We start from the raw sequence: 16715 nt of genomic DNA on the forward strand, positions 1-16715 counted from the left end.
GGATAAACTAGAAAACATGGACAACTTTCTAGAAAAATACAACCTTTCAAGGCTGACCCAGAAAGAAACAGAAACTTGGAATAGACCAATTACCAGCAAAGAAATTGAATTGGTAATCAAAACATTACCTAAGAACAAAAGCCCTGGATCAGATGGCTTCACTGCTGAATTTTATCAAACATTTAGTGGAGACCTAAAACCCATCCTCCTTTAAGTTTTCCAAAATGTAAAAGAGGGACTACTTCCAAACTCATTCTATGAGGCCAGCATCACTGGCCAATACCAAAACCAGGCAAAGACACAAGAGAAGAAAATTACAGGCCATATCCCTGATAAACATAGATGCAAAAATCTCAACATAATATTAGCAAACCGAATTCAAAAATATATCAAAAAGATCATCCACCATGATCAAGTAGGATTTATTTCAGGGATGCAAGAAATGTACAATATTAGAAAATCCATCAACATCATCCACTACATCAACAAAAAGGACAAAAACCACATGATCATCTCCACAGACGCTGAAAAAGCATTTGACAAAATTCAACACCCTTTCATGATAAAAACTCTCAACAAAATTAGTAATACAGGGCAAGTACCTCAACATAATAAAGGCCATATATGACAAGCCCATAGCCAACATCATACTTAACAGTGAGAAGCTGAAAGCCTTTCCTTTAACATCAGGAACAAGAAGACAAGGATGCCCAGTCTCTCCACTTTTATTCAACATAGTTCTGGAGGTCCTCATCACAGCAAACAAACAAAACAAAGAAATAAAAGGCATCCAGACTGGTGAGGAGGAAGTTCAACTGTCCCTGTTTGCAGATAAAAATCTGCAATTTAGATTGTACATAAAATTTTTAGATTGTACATAAAAATCCCTAAAGAATCCACTCCAAAACTACTAGAACTAATATCTGAATTCAGCAAAGGTGCAGGATACAAAATTAATACACAGAAATCTGTTGCATCTTTATACACTAACTATGAACTAGCAGAAAGAGAAATCAGGAAAACAATTACATTCACAGTTGCATCAAAAAGAACAAAATACTAGGAATAAACCTAACCAAGGAAGTGAAAGACCTATACTCTGAAAACTACAAGACACTTGTAAGAGAAATTAAAAAGATACCAATAAATGGAAACACATCCTGTGCTCATGGATAGGAAGAATTAATATTGTCAAAATGGCCATCCTGTCTAAAGCAATCTACAGACTCAATGCAATCCCTATCAAAATACCAACAGCATTTTTCAATGAACTAGAGCAAATAGTTCTAAAATTCATATGAAACCACAAGACCCCAAGTCCCAAATAACCAAATCAATCCTAAGAAGGAAGAATAAAGCTGGGGGGATTATGCTCCCAACGTCAAGCTCTACTACAAAGCCGCAGTAATCAAGACACTTTGGTACTGGCACAAGAACAGACCCACAGACCAGTGGTACACACTAGAGAGCCCAGATATAAACCCAACCATATATGATCAATTAATACATGATAAAGGAGCCATGGACATACAATGGGTAAATGACAGCCTCTTCAACAGCTGGTGTTGGCAAAATTGGACAGCTACATGCAAGAGAATGAAACTGGATTATGGTTTAACCCCGTACACCAAAGTAAATTTGAAATGGATCAAAGACCTGAATGTAAGTCATGAAACCATAAAACTCTTAGAAAAAAACATAGGCAAAAATCTCCCGAATATAAACATGAGCAACTTCTTCCTGAATGCATCTCCTCGAGCAAGGGAAACAAAAGCAAAAATGAACACACGGGACTAAATCAAACTGAAAAGCTTCTGTACGGCAAAGGACACCATCAACAGAACAAAAAAGCATCCTACAGTATGGGAGAATATATTTGTAAAGGATATATCCAACAAGGGGTTTACATCCAAAATATATAAAGAACTCATATGTCTCAACACCCAAAAAGCAAATAACCCAATTAACAAATCGGCAGAGGATATGAAGAGACCATTCCCCAAAGAAGAAATTCAGATGGCCAACAGACACATGAAAAGATGCTCCACATGGCTAATTATCAGGGAAATGCAAATTACAACCATAATGAGATATCACCTCATACCAATAAGGATGGCCTGCATCAAAAAGACTAAGAACAACAAATGCTGGCGAGGATACAGAGAAAGGGGAACCCTCCTACTCTAATGGTGTCTGTGAGAATGTAAACTAGTTCAACCATCGTGGAAAGCAATATGGAGGTTCGTCACAAAACTAAAAATAGAAATACCATTTGACATGGGAATCCCACTCCTTGGAATTTACCCAAAGAATACAAGCTCTCAGATTCAAAAAGACACATGTACCCCTATGTTTATCATAGCACTATTTACAATAGCCAAGATACGGAAGCAACCTAAGTGTCCATCAGCAGATGGACATAAGAAGAAGAGATGGTACATATACACAATGGAATACTATTCAGCCATAAGAAGGAAACAAATCCTACCATTTGCAACAACATGGATGGAGCTGGAGGATATTATGCTCCATGGAATAAGCCAAACGGAGAAAAACAAGTGCCAAATGATTTCCCTCATTTGCAGAGTATAACAACGAAGCAAAACTGAAGGAACAAAACAGCAGCAGACTCACAGACTCCAAGAAGGGACTAGTGGTTACCAAAGGGGAGGGGTGGGGAAGGGTGGGTGGGGAGGGAGGGAGAAGGGGTATTATGTTTAGTACACATGGTGCGGGGGGTCATGGGGAAAACATTGTACCACAGAGAAGTCAAATAGTGGATTTGTGGCATCTCACTACACTGATGGGCAATGACTGCATTCGGATATGGGTGAATGTAGTAACCACATTGTTTTTCATGTGAAACGTTCATAAGAGTGTATATCAATTGTGTGTTAATAAAAAAATAAATTAAATAAAATGAAAGGAGGACACATCCATGGTCTTATAAAAAACAATTTTAATAATATTTAACTTAGTTTCAATTACATAATTGTCTATCTAAGAAAGGGAAAATCCAAAGCAAAAATATAATACTTGAAGAAATTATTCAAATGTTTTAATGTGTAAAGCACATAAAATCAGTCGGAGATTATCATCAATTAACATCACTGTTTCTTGCTGAGTTTTTAGGAAGAATATAGCCATAAACAAAATTTAGGGAATAAAAAAAGTATGTTTTCTCAATTCAATTTTACATTCTAGAACAGTGCTACTCAAAAAAAATAAGTATAAAAATGTATTAATACCGTAGGACTCCATATGAAATACAAGGTTTTGTGGATTGCTTTGTTTTGTTTTGATTTGGTCTTTTTGGATTTTTGTTTTCTTCTGGAGGAAGGAAATTGTTTTAGATAGCCCTTATGTAGAGACAGTGCACTTGGGGAAGAAGTACATGTTTAGGAGGCTGAGAGTCATTGTACCTGCCTATCTGGAAAACTGTTCAATCCTAGCCTCCCTGTGTCTCTGAGTAAATCAAGCAAGTATGAATGTGTAGGAGAAGAATCTCCACCCCTCCACCCCTCACCCCACCCCCTGCACGTAACACACCACACTAGCATCAAAGTTATTCCCGCCACTAAAAGAAGGGACTTAAGTGCTTAGGGGTTCAGGTTATTAAAGAGAGTAACTCAATTCAAGAGGTAAGGTGTGGCTGCTACAACATAAAAGTTAAACAAGCTTGGCCTCAGAGTAACCCAAGAACTTAAGGCCTCTACTAAAAACAGTCATACTCAAGTTTATCAACTAGCAGTTAACCCTTATTTAAGAATGTTTAAAAAACCCTAAGACAAACAGGGACTGCACTGCAGATGGACATGTCTATAATGCACAAGCACTTTGGGAAAAAAACCCTGAATCTTGAAAACCAACAAGTAAGCCTGAGGTGAAAATCAGGGAGGGTGCTCAGGAATATGCAGATTTTTTTCTTCCTTTGTAAAGTACCTGAGCTACAGCCAACTGCATGGGGCACTCCTGCAAGCTACTTTCTTCACCACTCAGCAATTCCTGATGGAGCCAAAGATGCTACACTCTCAAAGGCAGTTTTTCAGTTGGATTGGTAATAAGAAAATCTTGGACTCTTCAAATGGCTAAAACTTAGAGATCTAAAAACTTGAATTCTACCTCTATTAAAGAAGAATGATGCTGTGAATGATCAAATAAATGCTACCAGGGAAGTGTCCTAAGGTACTTTAAAAACATTTTCAGAGATAATCATTCCCAATTACTCTTGCTGAAATTTAAGGAAGGTCAGAAGTGAGCCGCTTTGAAAGCAGTGCTCCAATTACCCAGTGGGCTTCAGAAAAGATGCCCTAAGCCCTGCACAGAGGTTTACAGTGGTGAGATGCTGGATGACCTTGACAGTCCTTTACAGGATGCAGCCACTCCAAAGGAGCTGACTCCTTAGGCAATTTGCTTCTCTGCTTCTGACAAGGCAACAGATAAGAAAATCCCAAGGTCTTTGTTTCAGCATCCAGCTGAGATGAAGGTTAAATACAAAGTAACAAAACCAAAGAAACCCACCAACCCCGAAACACTCATTTTATCTTAATTTAGTAGCTTAACATATTATAGCATTCACAGCCTGGGAAATGTCTCAATCTGAATGAAGCTGTTATTTTTCTCAGGAAGACAAGACCGTTTTACAACTGATTAAAATGTTTGAGAAATGTGCATTGAAATATCAGAACAGACCTAAGACAGACCTGGGTTTCTACCTATTAGTAACCACAGTCAATCACTCTAAAATCAACAGCAATGTCAGTCCGTAGGTAATACATACATTAGGTACATAAGTATCTAAGTACCTTTTATATACAAAGGTAAATATCAGTCAGTAGATCCTCAACCATCTTTCAAGTTTTCAGAATTAGCTTGGAATTCCAAATTATACACTAATGCATCAGAGTTAAACAATATTCTTATTTAGAACGTGGGTTGAGATATAAACTCCCACAGAATTTTAACACATCTAAGACTTTTGAAACACATTTACTATGGAATGGAAACATTAAGTATGTAACAAAAACCTTCTTATAGATTTAAGAAGTCAGAAAAATATCTCAACTACTTTGTCTAGAAAGATAAAACGCTGAATTCAGCAATGACTAAAAACTGCACAGTAGTTCTCTCTCTTCTTCACTTCCATTTCGGCCTCTCAGCCATAAACCAATGAAGCAGGAAAAAATATAGGATCCACATACAATAAATCAAAATTATGCTTTAAGCAGCAAGTCTTCTCAGAATGAGCTTCTGACTTAGTGACTAACCCACCAACTTACCTTATTCCACTTCAAAGTTAGTAGCAAATCTTGCTTTTGAGTCCAACTTGAGATGTTCTCTTAAAACCTAGATTAAAATAATTATGAACTTTAGTATAAGGTGTATTTTTAACTCTGAAAAACATACAACAATAAAGGGGGGGGAAAATCGCTGCTACAAATCAAATCATCATTCGGAAATGTTATACTTTACCTCTAAAACCCCCTTTAAATTTGTACTTTTATCTGTAGTTGAACACACATTTAAATTTAAGTCAGTCAATAGCCACTCCCACTTAAACAACAAATCTTTAAGACTGGCTTTTTGGTCTCTAGGAAGAATGCGGATCCAAGGCTTCACCCCACATAATCTGTTCAGGAAGTCTGAGGAGAAGCCAGGAACCCGAATGTGTAAGAAGCCCCCCAACAATGTGACTCTGAATGTAGCCAGCCCATCACCCACTGATGAAGCCACTGCTCCAAACCAGTGGTTCTCAGCAGGGTGTAATTCTGTACCTCAGGAGACACCTTGCAGTGTATGGAGAGAACTTGGTTGTCCCAGTGGGGAGGGCGGCTGCTTCCGGCATTTAGTGGGTAGAAGGTTGCTGACCCTACAGTGCACAGCCCCCTACTACAAAGGATTATCCAGCCCAATGTCAACAGTGGTGAGGCTGAGAAAGCCTTTTCCAAACAACCATTCTGATTAGTTACAATTCTACTGATCGTTTCAGACAGGTTATAAGCTTCCACTATATTATGAACATTTCCTGTGACTGCTAAGCTTATTGAGAGTTATACATACCTGTCCAATATTAATAATCTGCAGTACACAGACCTATTCTAAAAACATTAAAATAAATCAGACTATCCATTAACTTAAGAGCTTCCAAAACTAATTTTTTCATGGCCACTGAAACACTATCTCAAACTTTTTTAACTCCCAAACATTAAATGAAAGCTAAGAAGGGTAAGAAATAGAACCTAGTTTTCACTCACAGATATTCACAGTTTCTGGTAAGGACAAGAGAAAAAAAGTTCCTGGTCCCAGCCTGCCATCTTTTATTCAACCAAATAAATAAGGTACTTCAAAACTTCTTTAACTGAATTCAAGAGGGGACTTCCTGAGGGCCTACCATGTTCACACCCTATGATCTATGTAACACAGCAGAACAGCACTTGGTCAGACCCTGCAACAGGTCTTTCCTACCCCACTGTAATCAAATGGTATAAATATCAGAAGAAACCTGCAGGGAAAAGAAAGCTGTATCAAGGATATCCTGAGAGTCAAGATATTCCAGAAAACACAACTTGCAGTTTTTACATGATTGGCCAACAGACTGCACCCACAGAATGGATAAAGAAACCTGTAACATTCAAAATACATTATTTTGTTAATCTTAATCAATGAGTTATAAGTAACTAATTACAAAAAATAAAACATACCTGATGGCAGAGTTGCACTATTAATCCACTTAGGTTCAAGAACAAACATGCAAATTTTAAACTCAAATGAAAGAATATGATTTACGAACATACTTAGAAAGATTTTACCAGAAACACTCCATTCCAAACAGACAACATCCCCATGATGTGGCATATGGGCTTATATTCTAATTATAGACTGATTTCTTCCTTTGAACCCCCAGTGCTACAAAGGAACCACCCTAATTAGACTAAAGCACAATCACTACAGGCAGTGAGCACATGGGTTGGGCAGGGGTGGGGGTGTGGGTAGACTGGCATTCATATCCCAAAGCATGGGTGGGGGGCACGGGTGGGGGACACAGTAGGTGCACGTAGAATCTGTAGCAATGGCAGGGCTCCAAGCTGGAGCTCCCTACCCATGCTTTGGGACCTTTGCACTAGCCAAACCATTAGGAAGCTTTATTGAATGATGTGCTCTTCCAAGGTAGGCTAACATATATTCTAGGTACAAGATGCCTGTTAAATCAACAGAGTCCATCAAAACCCCTACTACAGAAACTACTGAGGCAGGCAGCTTCAGACAGAAGTCAGAAAAATAATGACTAGTCAAAGACAACTTCTTAATATCCATCTGTAGATAAGAGAATAAAGCAATGTAATTTTTGCTTTATGAAGCAAAATCAATTTGGGACCCTCCTTTAAGGTAGGGCTCAAACATGACTAAAAAGGTTCAGAAATATTAGTGCATAGTAGGAAATTTAACCTCCACTTTTCTAGATTTCAATCAGTCTTCAAATAAAAATCTGTAATTAAATTTCAGAACATTAACACTTTTCTTTCTCTCATCAGCAAAATATATTGTTCCAAAAAAGGAAGGTTGCTCAATTTCCTGTCAAGAGCAATCCAGAGAAGGCCACCTACCCTGTAAAAGCAGCAAGAAAAAAAAATAACAAAATGCTAAAGAAAAGCCTGTATGTGTGGGTGTTTACTAAGTGCAATGTAACTACCACTCCGGGTTCTTAAAAGCTTTTCTTTCTTGATCATTCTAAGAAATAAGAAAATTAGTGTAACTGCTAAAGAGAAGTTTGTCCTCCAACCTTTCTAAGGAAATAATATCCTACTGAGATTTTAGCTCCACCAAAGAAAAAGAGACATAGGGGCGAACTCCAGGTCTTTAACCCATGATTTTTTGTACTAAGGGGAAAGGGCAGATTCTTCCAAACAAACAACTGATATGTAATATTCTCAGAGAGAAAGGTTCCTCTGACCACTAACCTCCCCAGAGCCACCTTACTCCCCAAACCAAACCAACCAATTTTAAAAGTAGAATCAGCTTTGTCCTCATATGCTTAATCCTAAACCTTTGGGAGCCAACCATTCACAAATACAAATATAAGCTGATTAGGTTATAGATAAGAAAACACCAAACTGGCCAGTCTGTCTACCAAATTCCCCTTACCCTGTTTACACTTTCTGAAGACTCTAAATTCTAATACAGCCATCAACCAGCCTAACACTTTTTACTAAAAGCTCACTGAAACATGCTCAATACTAAGGCAGATACAGCATGGTGGAAAAAAAAAAAAAAGAGAGAGAGAGAGAAAGCTTAAATAACTCAGCAGCAAATGGGGAAGAGAAGAACAGCATAAACCAAGCAAGTGAAAATTAATAAGTATTATCACTGAGTTGTAACACAGTGTTAAGTCCAGAGAGAGGAAATCCCGGGGCAACATTTCTCTAAAAACCAAAATCAGTCAACAGGAGAAATAAAGTTTAAAACCCGTTTATTGCTTATAAACTGCAGTCCAGGGCCGTCTCTCTCCTCTGCTCCTGAAGAAGCAAACAAGCAAGCAAGCCAGCCCCTCCCTTTAAACTCTCAGGTTCAGACACACCCTCAGTTGCCCAGGTAATTAACCCATTGATATGGAGATGAACTTCTCTCCACCCCTGAGAATATGCAAATGCACTAAAGCCAGGCGAGATATTCTGGAAATGTTACAATTTTACCCACACACAGTAAAGGGCCCTATTCCTGTAAGCCGTATTTTCCATTGAAAGGAGTTTGTCACAAAGTCCAAACACAGTTGAAAGGAAATAAATAATGAGCAGGGAAAAGACTATATTAATGAAATGATGGTAAATATTTCAAATCAGGGATTCCAAAAGACAAATCAGGACATGACAGTAAGCCACTCTGGTGAGGCAACTGCAAGACAAGACAACAAAGAAGAGCAAACCCTCACAAATGACTTGTTTAACAGGCTAGCAGTTTTGAACTACTAAGTCAACTAACAGAAGGTGTTTTTTTGTTTTGCTTAATAATGTCAGATCAACCTTCCAAAAAGAAGTTGCAAGAAGAGTACAATACAAATTATATCTTCCTGAACCACTTGAGAGTAAATAACAGATATGATGGCCTATCCCCAAAACAGAGCTGAGTGAGTAATTTTCATACATGAGGGCTTTGCCTACAAAAGTACAATAATTATGACCATCAATTCTAGAAATTAACACTAATCTAATCCACAGTCCCATCATCTATTCCATAAACTAGATTTGACTTTCTCCACTCAGCCCAATAAAGTCCATTTTGGTAAAAGGATCCAATCCAGGCTCTCACATGCACTGAAGTTTTCATATCTCATTAGTCTATTTCAGTCTAGAACTCCTCAGACTTTACTTGACTTTCATGACCTTGATAATTTTGAAGATTCCAGGCCAGTTTTGTAAAATGCTCCTTAATTGGGGTTTGTCTGATACTTTATGATTAGATTCAAGTTAGGTATTTTTGTAGAAATACCACAGAAGAGTTCCTCTCATCCTATCCAGTGGTACACTATTTGTATTTTTTCCCCTGACTGGGAATGTGAACTTGTATCACTTATATCTGCCAGATTTCCCAAGTGTAGTTATTCTTTTTCCCTTAGTAATTAATAAATATTTTGTGAGATGATAGTTTCATGCTATATAAATACCTTATTTTTCAACCAACTTTCACCCAATCCTTTTAATATCCAATAATAATTCTTGGACAAATTAACTATTCTATAATAGCTGATGAAAAGTTATTTTCTAAGTCCAATTATTCTCACCACTTCAGTGGAAAAACAGCATTTCTATCTGAGTGTGCTTACTGAAACGGGGTCATCACTGCCCCCAGGTCGTCTAAGTGAACAGAAGCACACACATAGATGCATACACACTGACTTCTTGATTTCTTTCCACATCTATCTATGCATTCTGAAAGCCATGAGTACATATAGATATCATGAATTCCAATCCAATACCACAGGTTCATTCTAGTTTTCACCATCCCTTCTCTGTAAGAGTAGTAAATCTGGCTCCCAGTAACCTCAGTTTATTGTTACTGGGTTCATCCCCTGTATGTCACATGATGCTATCCCTACCTCCAATCCAGTATCAGAAGAAGACTGTTCTCTCTAACTAAAGGACCAGTAAGGGGAAGTCTAGAAAGACAAAAACAGTTCAGATATGTAGGGAACATGGACATTCCAGGTCAGGATCCTCACCTGATCCTAATCGCACCCACTATGTACCTGTGATGATATAATTAATACTTAGGCTACTACAAAGGCTTCTATAACCATTGACGATGAACCATTACTGCCAGTACTGCTATAAAAAGAGCTCTCCCAGTGCTAATAGCAGTGACTAGAGAAGAGAAGAAGAGAGCACAGCCTGGAGGGGAGACAGAGCCTGGGGCAAAGACTGAGGCAGCTGGGATTCTAGCTTGACCTGCCACCATGAGAATAAAGGTTAGTATAAGCCCCTTTTTACCCTCAACATTCCATTGTTGTTATTTGGCCTGTAGGATCCAAAGTGAACTTGCCCAGGGCTGAAACCCTGAGGCAAGACAGATAAAAACCACTCTACTCTAGCCAAACACTACAGAAAAAACCACAACCCCACCCCATCAGCAAAGGCCAAATGGACAGCCAAGCATTCTAATAAGAGTAATGAAGAAGCACTTGTATTAGAGACTATATGGTATGACACCATTTTACAGAGCCCAAATAGGCAAAGCTAAAAACACAGTGTTTAAAGATACAGTCATTTGAAAAGCAAGGGCATATTGAACATAAAATTCAGGATAGCAGTCACCTCCAGAGGAAGGCAAAAGGGTGGGCTCCTAGAGGAACACACAGTAGCTTTAAATTACTGACCATGTTCTAGAGCCTGAAAGTGCTAAGCACAAGTTCCCTGACATACACAACTATGCCTCACCAAACGACAAAGAGGTCATCAGTAATGTCTCAATTTTACATTTGAGATTTGAGGCCTATAAAGGTTAATAAGCATGTTGCCTGTAGTCACACTGAAAGGAAAGGAACGATACACAGCAGCAATTCACCGGAGAGGTCCGCTTTATTAGGGAAAGGTGCTGGGTTATATAGGAAGGGGCATGAGCTGATTGAGGTGTCACTTCTACGGGGCTGGTGGCTATTGGCTAGGTGCTGGGAGTGGGAGGGGGGAGAGAGGTGATTGGTCTTCAGTTGGCGACGTCGGGAACCGAGGACCCGGAAGAGAAGCTGGAAGTTTGCCATCTTACTAGTGGGGGCCCTTCATTCCCCACTTTCTCCTCTATGGGGTTGTGGACGTTGCTTTTCTCTCTAACTGCTTCCTGCTGAACCGGGGCGGAAAAGGGAGTGAGGGCTTGAGGACTGGGAGGAAAGGGCTGATAGGACTCCCCACAGGAAGGACAAGTAGATGTGGAGCTCTTCAGGATGGAAATCAATGAAGGTTCCCTGTAACCATAGGTCGAGGACTTGTTGATTCTAATGGTGGTGCCAGGAGGATACGGGTGCCAGAAGCCAGGCGTGTGAGGCCATTGTTTCCAGGAACAGTTTCCAGCGGAGAGAGGGGTCCATCTCAGTGTGTGGTGAGGAGGTTACGTGAGGGTGAGGGATCTTCTGTGGTCAGAAGCTGGTAGTTCCTGAGTAAAAGCTGGTTGAAAGCTTGATTAGAGATTTTTCCGACTTGGGATTTGATGAACTTTATTATACAGGGTAAGAAGAGACAGGTGAGAAGAATGATTATTATGGGGCCTGCAATGGGCCAGAGCCAGGTAAGGAGGGGGTTTGTTAGTATTGAAGAGAATGGGTTGGAACTGGAAGCAGAGTGGAGGCTGGAGGCAAGGTCGGTGAGTTTGGTAATGTCAGTTTCTACAATGCCGGATTCGTTGATGTAATAGCAGCACTCTTCCTGGAGGAAGACGCAGGTGCTGCCCTTCTCGGCTGTAAGCAGATCTAAGGCCCGCCGGTTTTGAAGGGTGATCTTAGCTAGCAAAGTGACCTGTCTTTGGAGAGAGGCTAGGGAATCAGCAGTGGATGTCAGGGCTCCCTCAAGTTTGGGGTTGAGATCTCTAACTGCCCACAGAGAGTGACCCAAGGCTCCTCCCGAAAACCCTGCCCCAATGGCTGAAGTGGTCAAAGAGACACCGACCATGATGGGAAGGAAAGCAGCTCTTTTTGTGCACGAGGGCATGGGAGGTTGGAGCTCAAGGAATTCTGCCATGCTGTAAAGTGTAAACTGTGGGATTAGGGTGACGAGAATGCAGGGTGTATCGGAGTTGGGAGGCAGTGAGTTGAAAAGACTGCCATTACACCAAAAGAAGTGTCCCAGTTGCATAAAAGTCTTAGAGCCAGAGGTAGGGGTGTAAATAGAGAGGCAGTGAAGTGCACTGGAGGGGTGTGGAATTGGGCCTACACAGTGGTGGATGGTGAGATTATCTGCGTATTCTGGTTCCCATAGGGATATGTCTGCCAGGGGACGGAGGGGTTGTCCTTCTGCATGGAAGGAGTAGTTGGAAATATTAAGGGGCACGGCGGCCAGCAGTGGGCGCTGTAGTGATGCGCACAAGAAACAATTGGCGGTGTTGAGGGTGTGGTTGAGAAAGATGGTTTCTTGAATGAGCTGTAACCAAGAGTAGGAGGAATAAGAAGATGAAGAGGCGCTGTCAAGAGTTTGGATAATGACCTTTTCGGATGTCTGATATCTGATGCAACTTGAGAGATCTGGGAGTGAGAGGGAACATACTCTCGAGAGATATGAAGGGTACCGTGGGGGGTCAAGGACCGCCCCCCCATAGTAAACTGAGGCTATGACTCCGGCGGCCCATCGAGAGTCCCAGGGATCTGGGATTGATGAGGAGAATGAGCCGTTGGGATATTTCATGAAATGGTTGGAGGAGTAATACTGTGGGTACAGGGAGTTACCCATGTAGTGAATGGCACAAGACCAGTAGGGACATCCCCTGTAGGTGTCTGGCCATTGCCTGCAACAGGCTTGTTTTTGGTCATAGAGGAAGCAGAGGTAGGGAGAATAAAGGTAGCTGCTAGTGAACACTTTGGTGGAGGGAGGAAAGTGGAGGTATAAAGGCTCAGAGCAGCCTTTTCAGAGGGCAGTCTGATGTGGCAATGAGGCAGGTAACTTTTGTTTGATGCTGTGTTTAAGTCTGTCTGACTTTGAATCACCATACAAGGAGGCTGGGGTGGTGGGGAAGACAATAGGAATGAGGAAAAAAAGCGAGAGAGCAGTAAAGGAGGAAAAAGTCATGATTCGGGTATGGATGACAAAGGGGGTGAACGGGATTTTGGAGGAAAGAGGACAGTAAGGTCAGGAGTCTGGAGGGAGGGAGAGTCTGTAAACTTTTGTAGGTTAAGAGATCTTTTAGGTGATGTGGGGACAGAATGGTAAGGGGCGCCCTGAATGTTAGTTTATGAGCTTCCTTCTGCAAGAGCTGTCTAGCGGCTAATGCCCGTAGGCTGGGGGCCCATCCCTGAACTGTGGGATCTAATTGCTTGGAGATATAAGCTACTGGGGCAAAGGATGGGCCATAATATTGGCCTAGGACTCCCAGAGCTTGACTGGACCTCTCATGAATGTATAATGAGAAGGGCTTCGACAAATCAGGAAGATGGAGAGCTGGGGCTTCTACAAGGGCTTGACGGAGCTTAATGAAGGAGTGTCAGGTTGAGGAGGATAATGGTTCTTCAGGGGGGCCCTTGCTGAAGTCGTATCGGGGTCTTACCAACAGGGAGAAGTTAGGGACGCACACTCTAAAATACCCAGCCAGGCCTAGAAAGGAAAGGATTTCTGTCTTGGTTTTGGGAACGGGCAGGTCAGAGAGGAGCTGTTTTCTGTCTAAGGTAATGGACTTTCTTTGTTCAGATAGAAGGAATCTGAGGTAAGTGACAGAAGGGGAAGAGATTTGAGCTTTGACGGGGGATACCCAGTAACTTCTGGAAGCTAGGGAGGCAGTGTCAAGTTGAGACTGTTCTCACGAGGGACTGCAGAGTAGAAGATCGTCCACGTATTGTAATAAGGTGGACTCGGAGTGATTATGATTAAACTGTTTGAGGTCCTGAGCTAGGACCTGTCCAAAACTATGGGGACTATCTCGGAAGCCTTGTGGCAAAACTGTCCAAGTGAGTTGTTCAGAATGTCTTGTGTATGGGTCCGTCCAGGTGAAGGCGAAAAAATCTTGGGAGGAGGGGTCTAGAGGGATAGAAAAAAATGCGTCCTTGGGATCTAGGACTGAGAAGTGGGATGCCGAGGCAGGGATCTGCGATAAAAGGGTGTATGGATTTGGAACTAAGGGATGGATAGGGACAACGGCCATGTTGATGAGGCAAAGTTCTTGGACAAGGCAGAAAGATCTGTTGGGTTTTTTTTAACAGCTAATATGGGGGTATTAAATGGGGAGTGAGTGGGTCTGAGGTAATTTTTGTTTAAGAGATCTTGAATGATGGGTTGGAGGCCTATGAGGGCTGAAGTGGTTAGGGGGTATTGGGCCTGACAGATATACTGAGAGGGGTTACGTAATTTGATAGAGGCAGGAGGACATAGGGCCACGGAGGGGCTTGTAATGTCCCAAACTTTGGGATTTACAGGGTGTATGAGGGCAGAACCGGAGCTTTCATTGGATAGAGGGGGTCGTCGGCTATGAGGGCCATCAGAAAGGGAGTACTGGGGGCTGTGGGAGTGGATATAGTTATGGAAACGTGGAGGAGGGAAAGGATGTCCCGTCCTAGTAAAGGGATGGGACACTGGGGCATAACCAGGAAGGAGTGGGAGAAAGGTATGGGATTGTCTTGGATTGTGCATAAAAGGGGGGGGGGGATTTTAATGGGAAAATCTGTTTACCTCCTACCACGACTATAGGAGTAATGGCAGGCATGGTAGGGCCCCGGTATTCTCGCAAGACGGAGAAGGTGGCTTCTGTATCTAGGAAGAAGGAGATGGGGCGACCGTCTACTATTAAAGTAACCCTGGGCTCCTGTTTGGTGATGGAAATGGTCGGGCAAGAAGCCCCCGGGCCGCGTCAATCTTCTTCTATCAGCCGCACTACGGCGGGCTTAGGATGGGGGTTGTTCATCCAGCCTCCCCTTTGGGTTGCTGAGCAATCAGACCCCCAGTGGCCCTTTTTGTGGCATCTGGGGCATGGGGTGGTAGGAGATCTGGGGGAGAGGCACGCCCTTGACCAATGTCATTCTTGTCCGCACTTGAAACAGGCTCCTGGGTGGCGCTTGTTTGTAGAAGGGCGCCCAGGTTGTGGTTTTATCAGCTGGGCCAACGTTTGGAAATTGACTTGATCAACCTTTTGTTTATGGCGTTCTTTCTCCTCCTCCCGCTTATAGAAGACTTTAAAGGCCACTGTTAGGATCTCAGTCTGTGGGGTAGTAGGGCCCTGTTCTAACTTTTTGAGTTTAGCTTTAATGTCGGGGTAGCTTTGAGCTAGGAAGTATGTCATAAGGACATGTCTTCCATCAGGCATTTCTGGGTCAAGGCTGGTATACTGCAATAGGGCTTGAGTGAGTCTGTCTATGCTACGTCCTGGAGGGGGGGCGCAATAATTTTGGGAGGCCCTCAGGGCCGAGTCTGAAGGGGACTAAAGGGTTCTGGCTCAGTCTGTGGGGGAGTGACGCGGTCTAGCTGCACCTAGTTGAGCAGGTCCTGAAGTGCGGAAGGGGGCAAAGAAAATAAAGAAAGAATCGGACCCACGTGTCGCCAGCCAGCAGCCCAGCTGCTTGCCTCTGCTACTCTAGTTGGGCTTGAACTTATGACTCTGAGGTTAAGAGTCCCATGCTCTACTAACTGAGCTACAGCAGGGCTCCAGTTAATTGCTTACGGAATGTGTAAACAGAATGTTCTTTGTTCTCTATTCCTGCCACATCGGCAAGTGGGGGAAGGGCATAGCTAGAAGCAGGGGCGGTGTTTCTACACATCTTCAAGGTCTCTCTATTTTCAGAGTGAGGAGTCTTGGCTCATCTTCGAGGACAAGATATGTTTTTGTGGACAGATAACTTCTAAGGACTGCACCGGTTGTTTTCTAGCTTGTGCTTTCCCATACTGCGTTCAGACATGGGGGAAGGTGCTTTCCCATTCTGCCTACAAACATGTGAGAAGACAAAGGCGGTCCCCAACAGGGGAGAAACAGGTGATGAGGGCAAAGACGGACGGAGGAGGCCCCCGGGACTTAGTTAAAGGGGGGCTGAAAGGCTCAGGCTTAATCCACGGGGGACGAAGGCAGAGGAGGTGAGATGGGGGAGGAGATGGGGGGGAGGAAGGGAGAAGGGCTGTTGTAGAAGAAGCGGAAGGGAGTGAACGGGAGGCTTCTGTGGGGGCGGCGGCTTGCAGCCTAGGAGAACTTGGGGGGGGGTGGGGGGAGGAGGGGGCAGAAAGCTTCGCTATAGGGAATCTCCTTCCATTTTTTCAGGCGCTGGCAGTAGTTAAAGAGATCGCGAGTGATGTTAGGATCAAGAGCTCCCCCTGTGGGCCATTGGTTGTTATTGTCTAGGGGGTATGTCGGCCAATCTTGGGAGCAGTATTTACGGAGAAGTTTTGGTTTTATATCAGGTGTCAGGGAGAGGGTGGCTAGATACTTGAGCAGGCATTCAAGAGGTGAACTTTCAGGGAGGGATGAGGAGGCTCCCATGGCTGAAGGACAGAGAAGGAGACAAACAGGGGAAGACAAACGGAGATCCTCAGACTGGGAGCAGACCGCAAGGA

General features: G+C 42.5%; 1 protein-coding gene across 13 annotated transcripts in view; it reads right to left on the reverse strand.

Annotated features, from left to right (window-relative positions):
• SIPA1L1 (signal induced proliferation associated 1 like 1) overlaps nt 1-16715 on the reverse strand; it is a 394992-nt gene that overhangs the window by 283931 nt on the left and 94346 nt on the right. For all 13 annotated transcript variants that reach the window (XM_073242187.1, XM_073242190.1, XM_073242201.1 and 10 more), the window contains one exon: nt 5280-5346. The gene's annotated coding sequence lies outside the window, so the exon portion shown is untranslated. The remainder of the gene's footprint in view (nt 1-5279; nt 5347-16715) is intronic.

Source organism: Manis javanica, chromosome 8, assembly GCF_040802235.1.
Source record: "Manis javanica isolate MJ-LG chromosome 8, MJ_LKY, whole genome shotgun sequence".
In the NCBI taxonomy this organism is placed as follows: domain Eukaryota; kingdom Metazoa; phylum Chordata; class Mammalia; order Pholidota; family Manidae; genus Manis; species Manis javanica.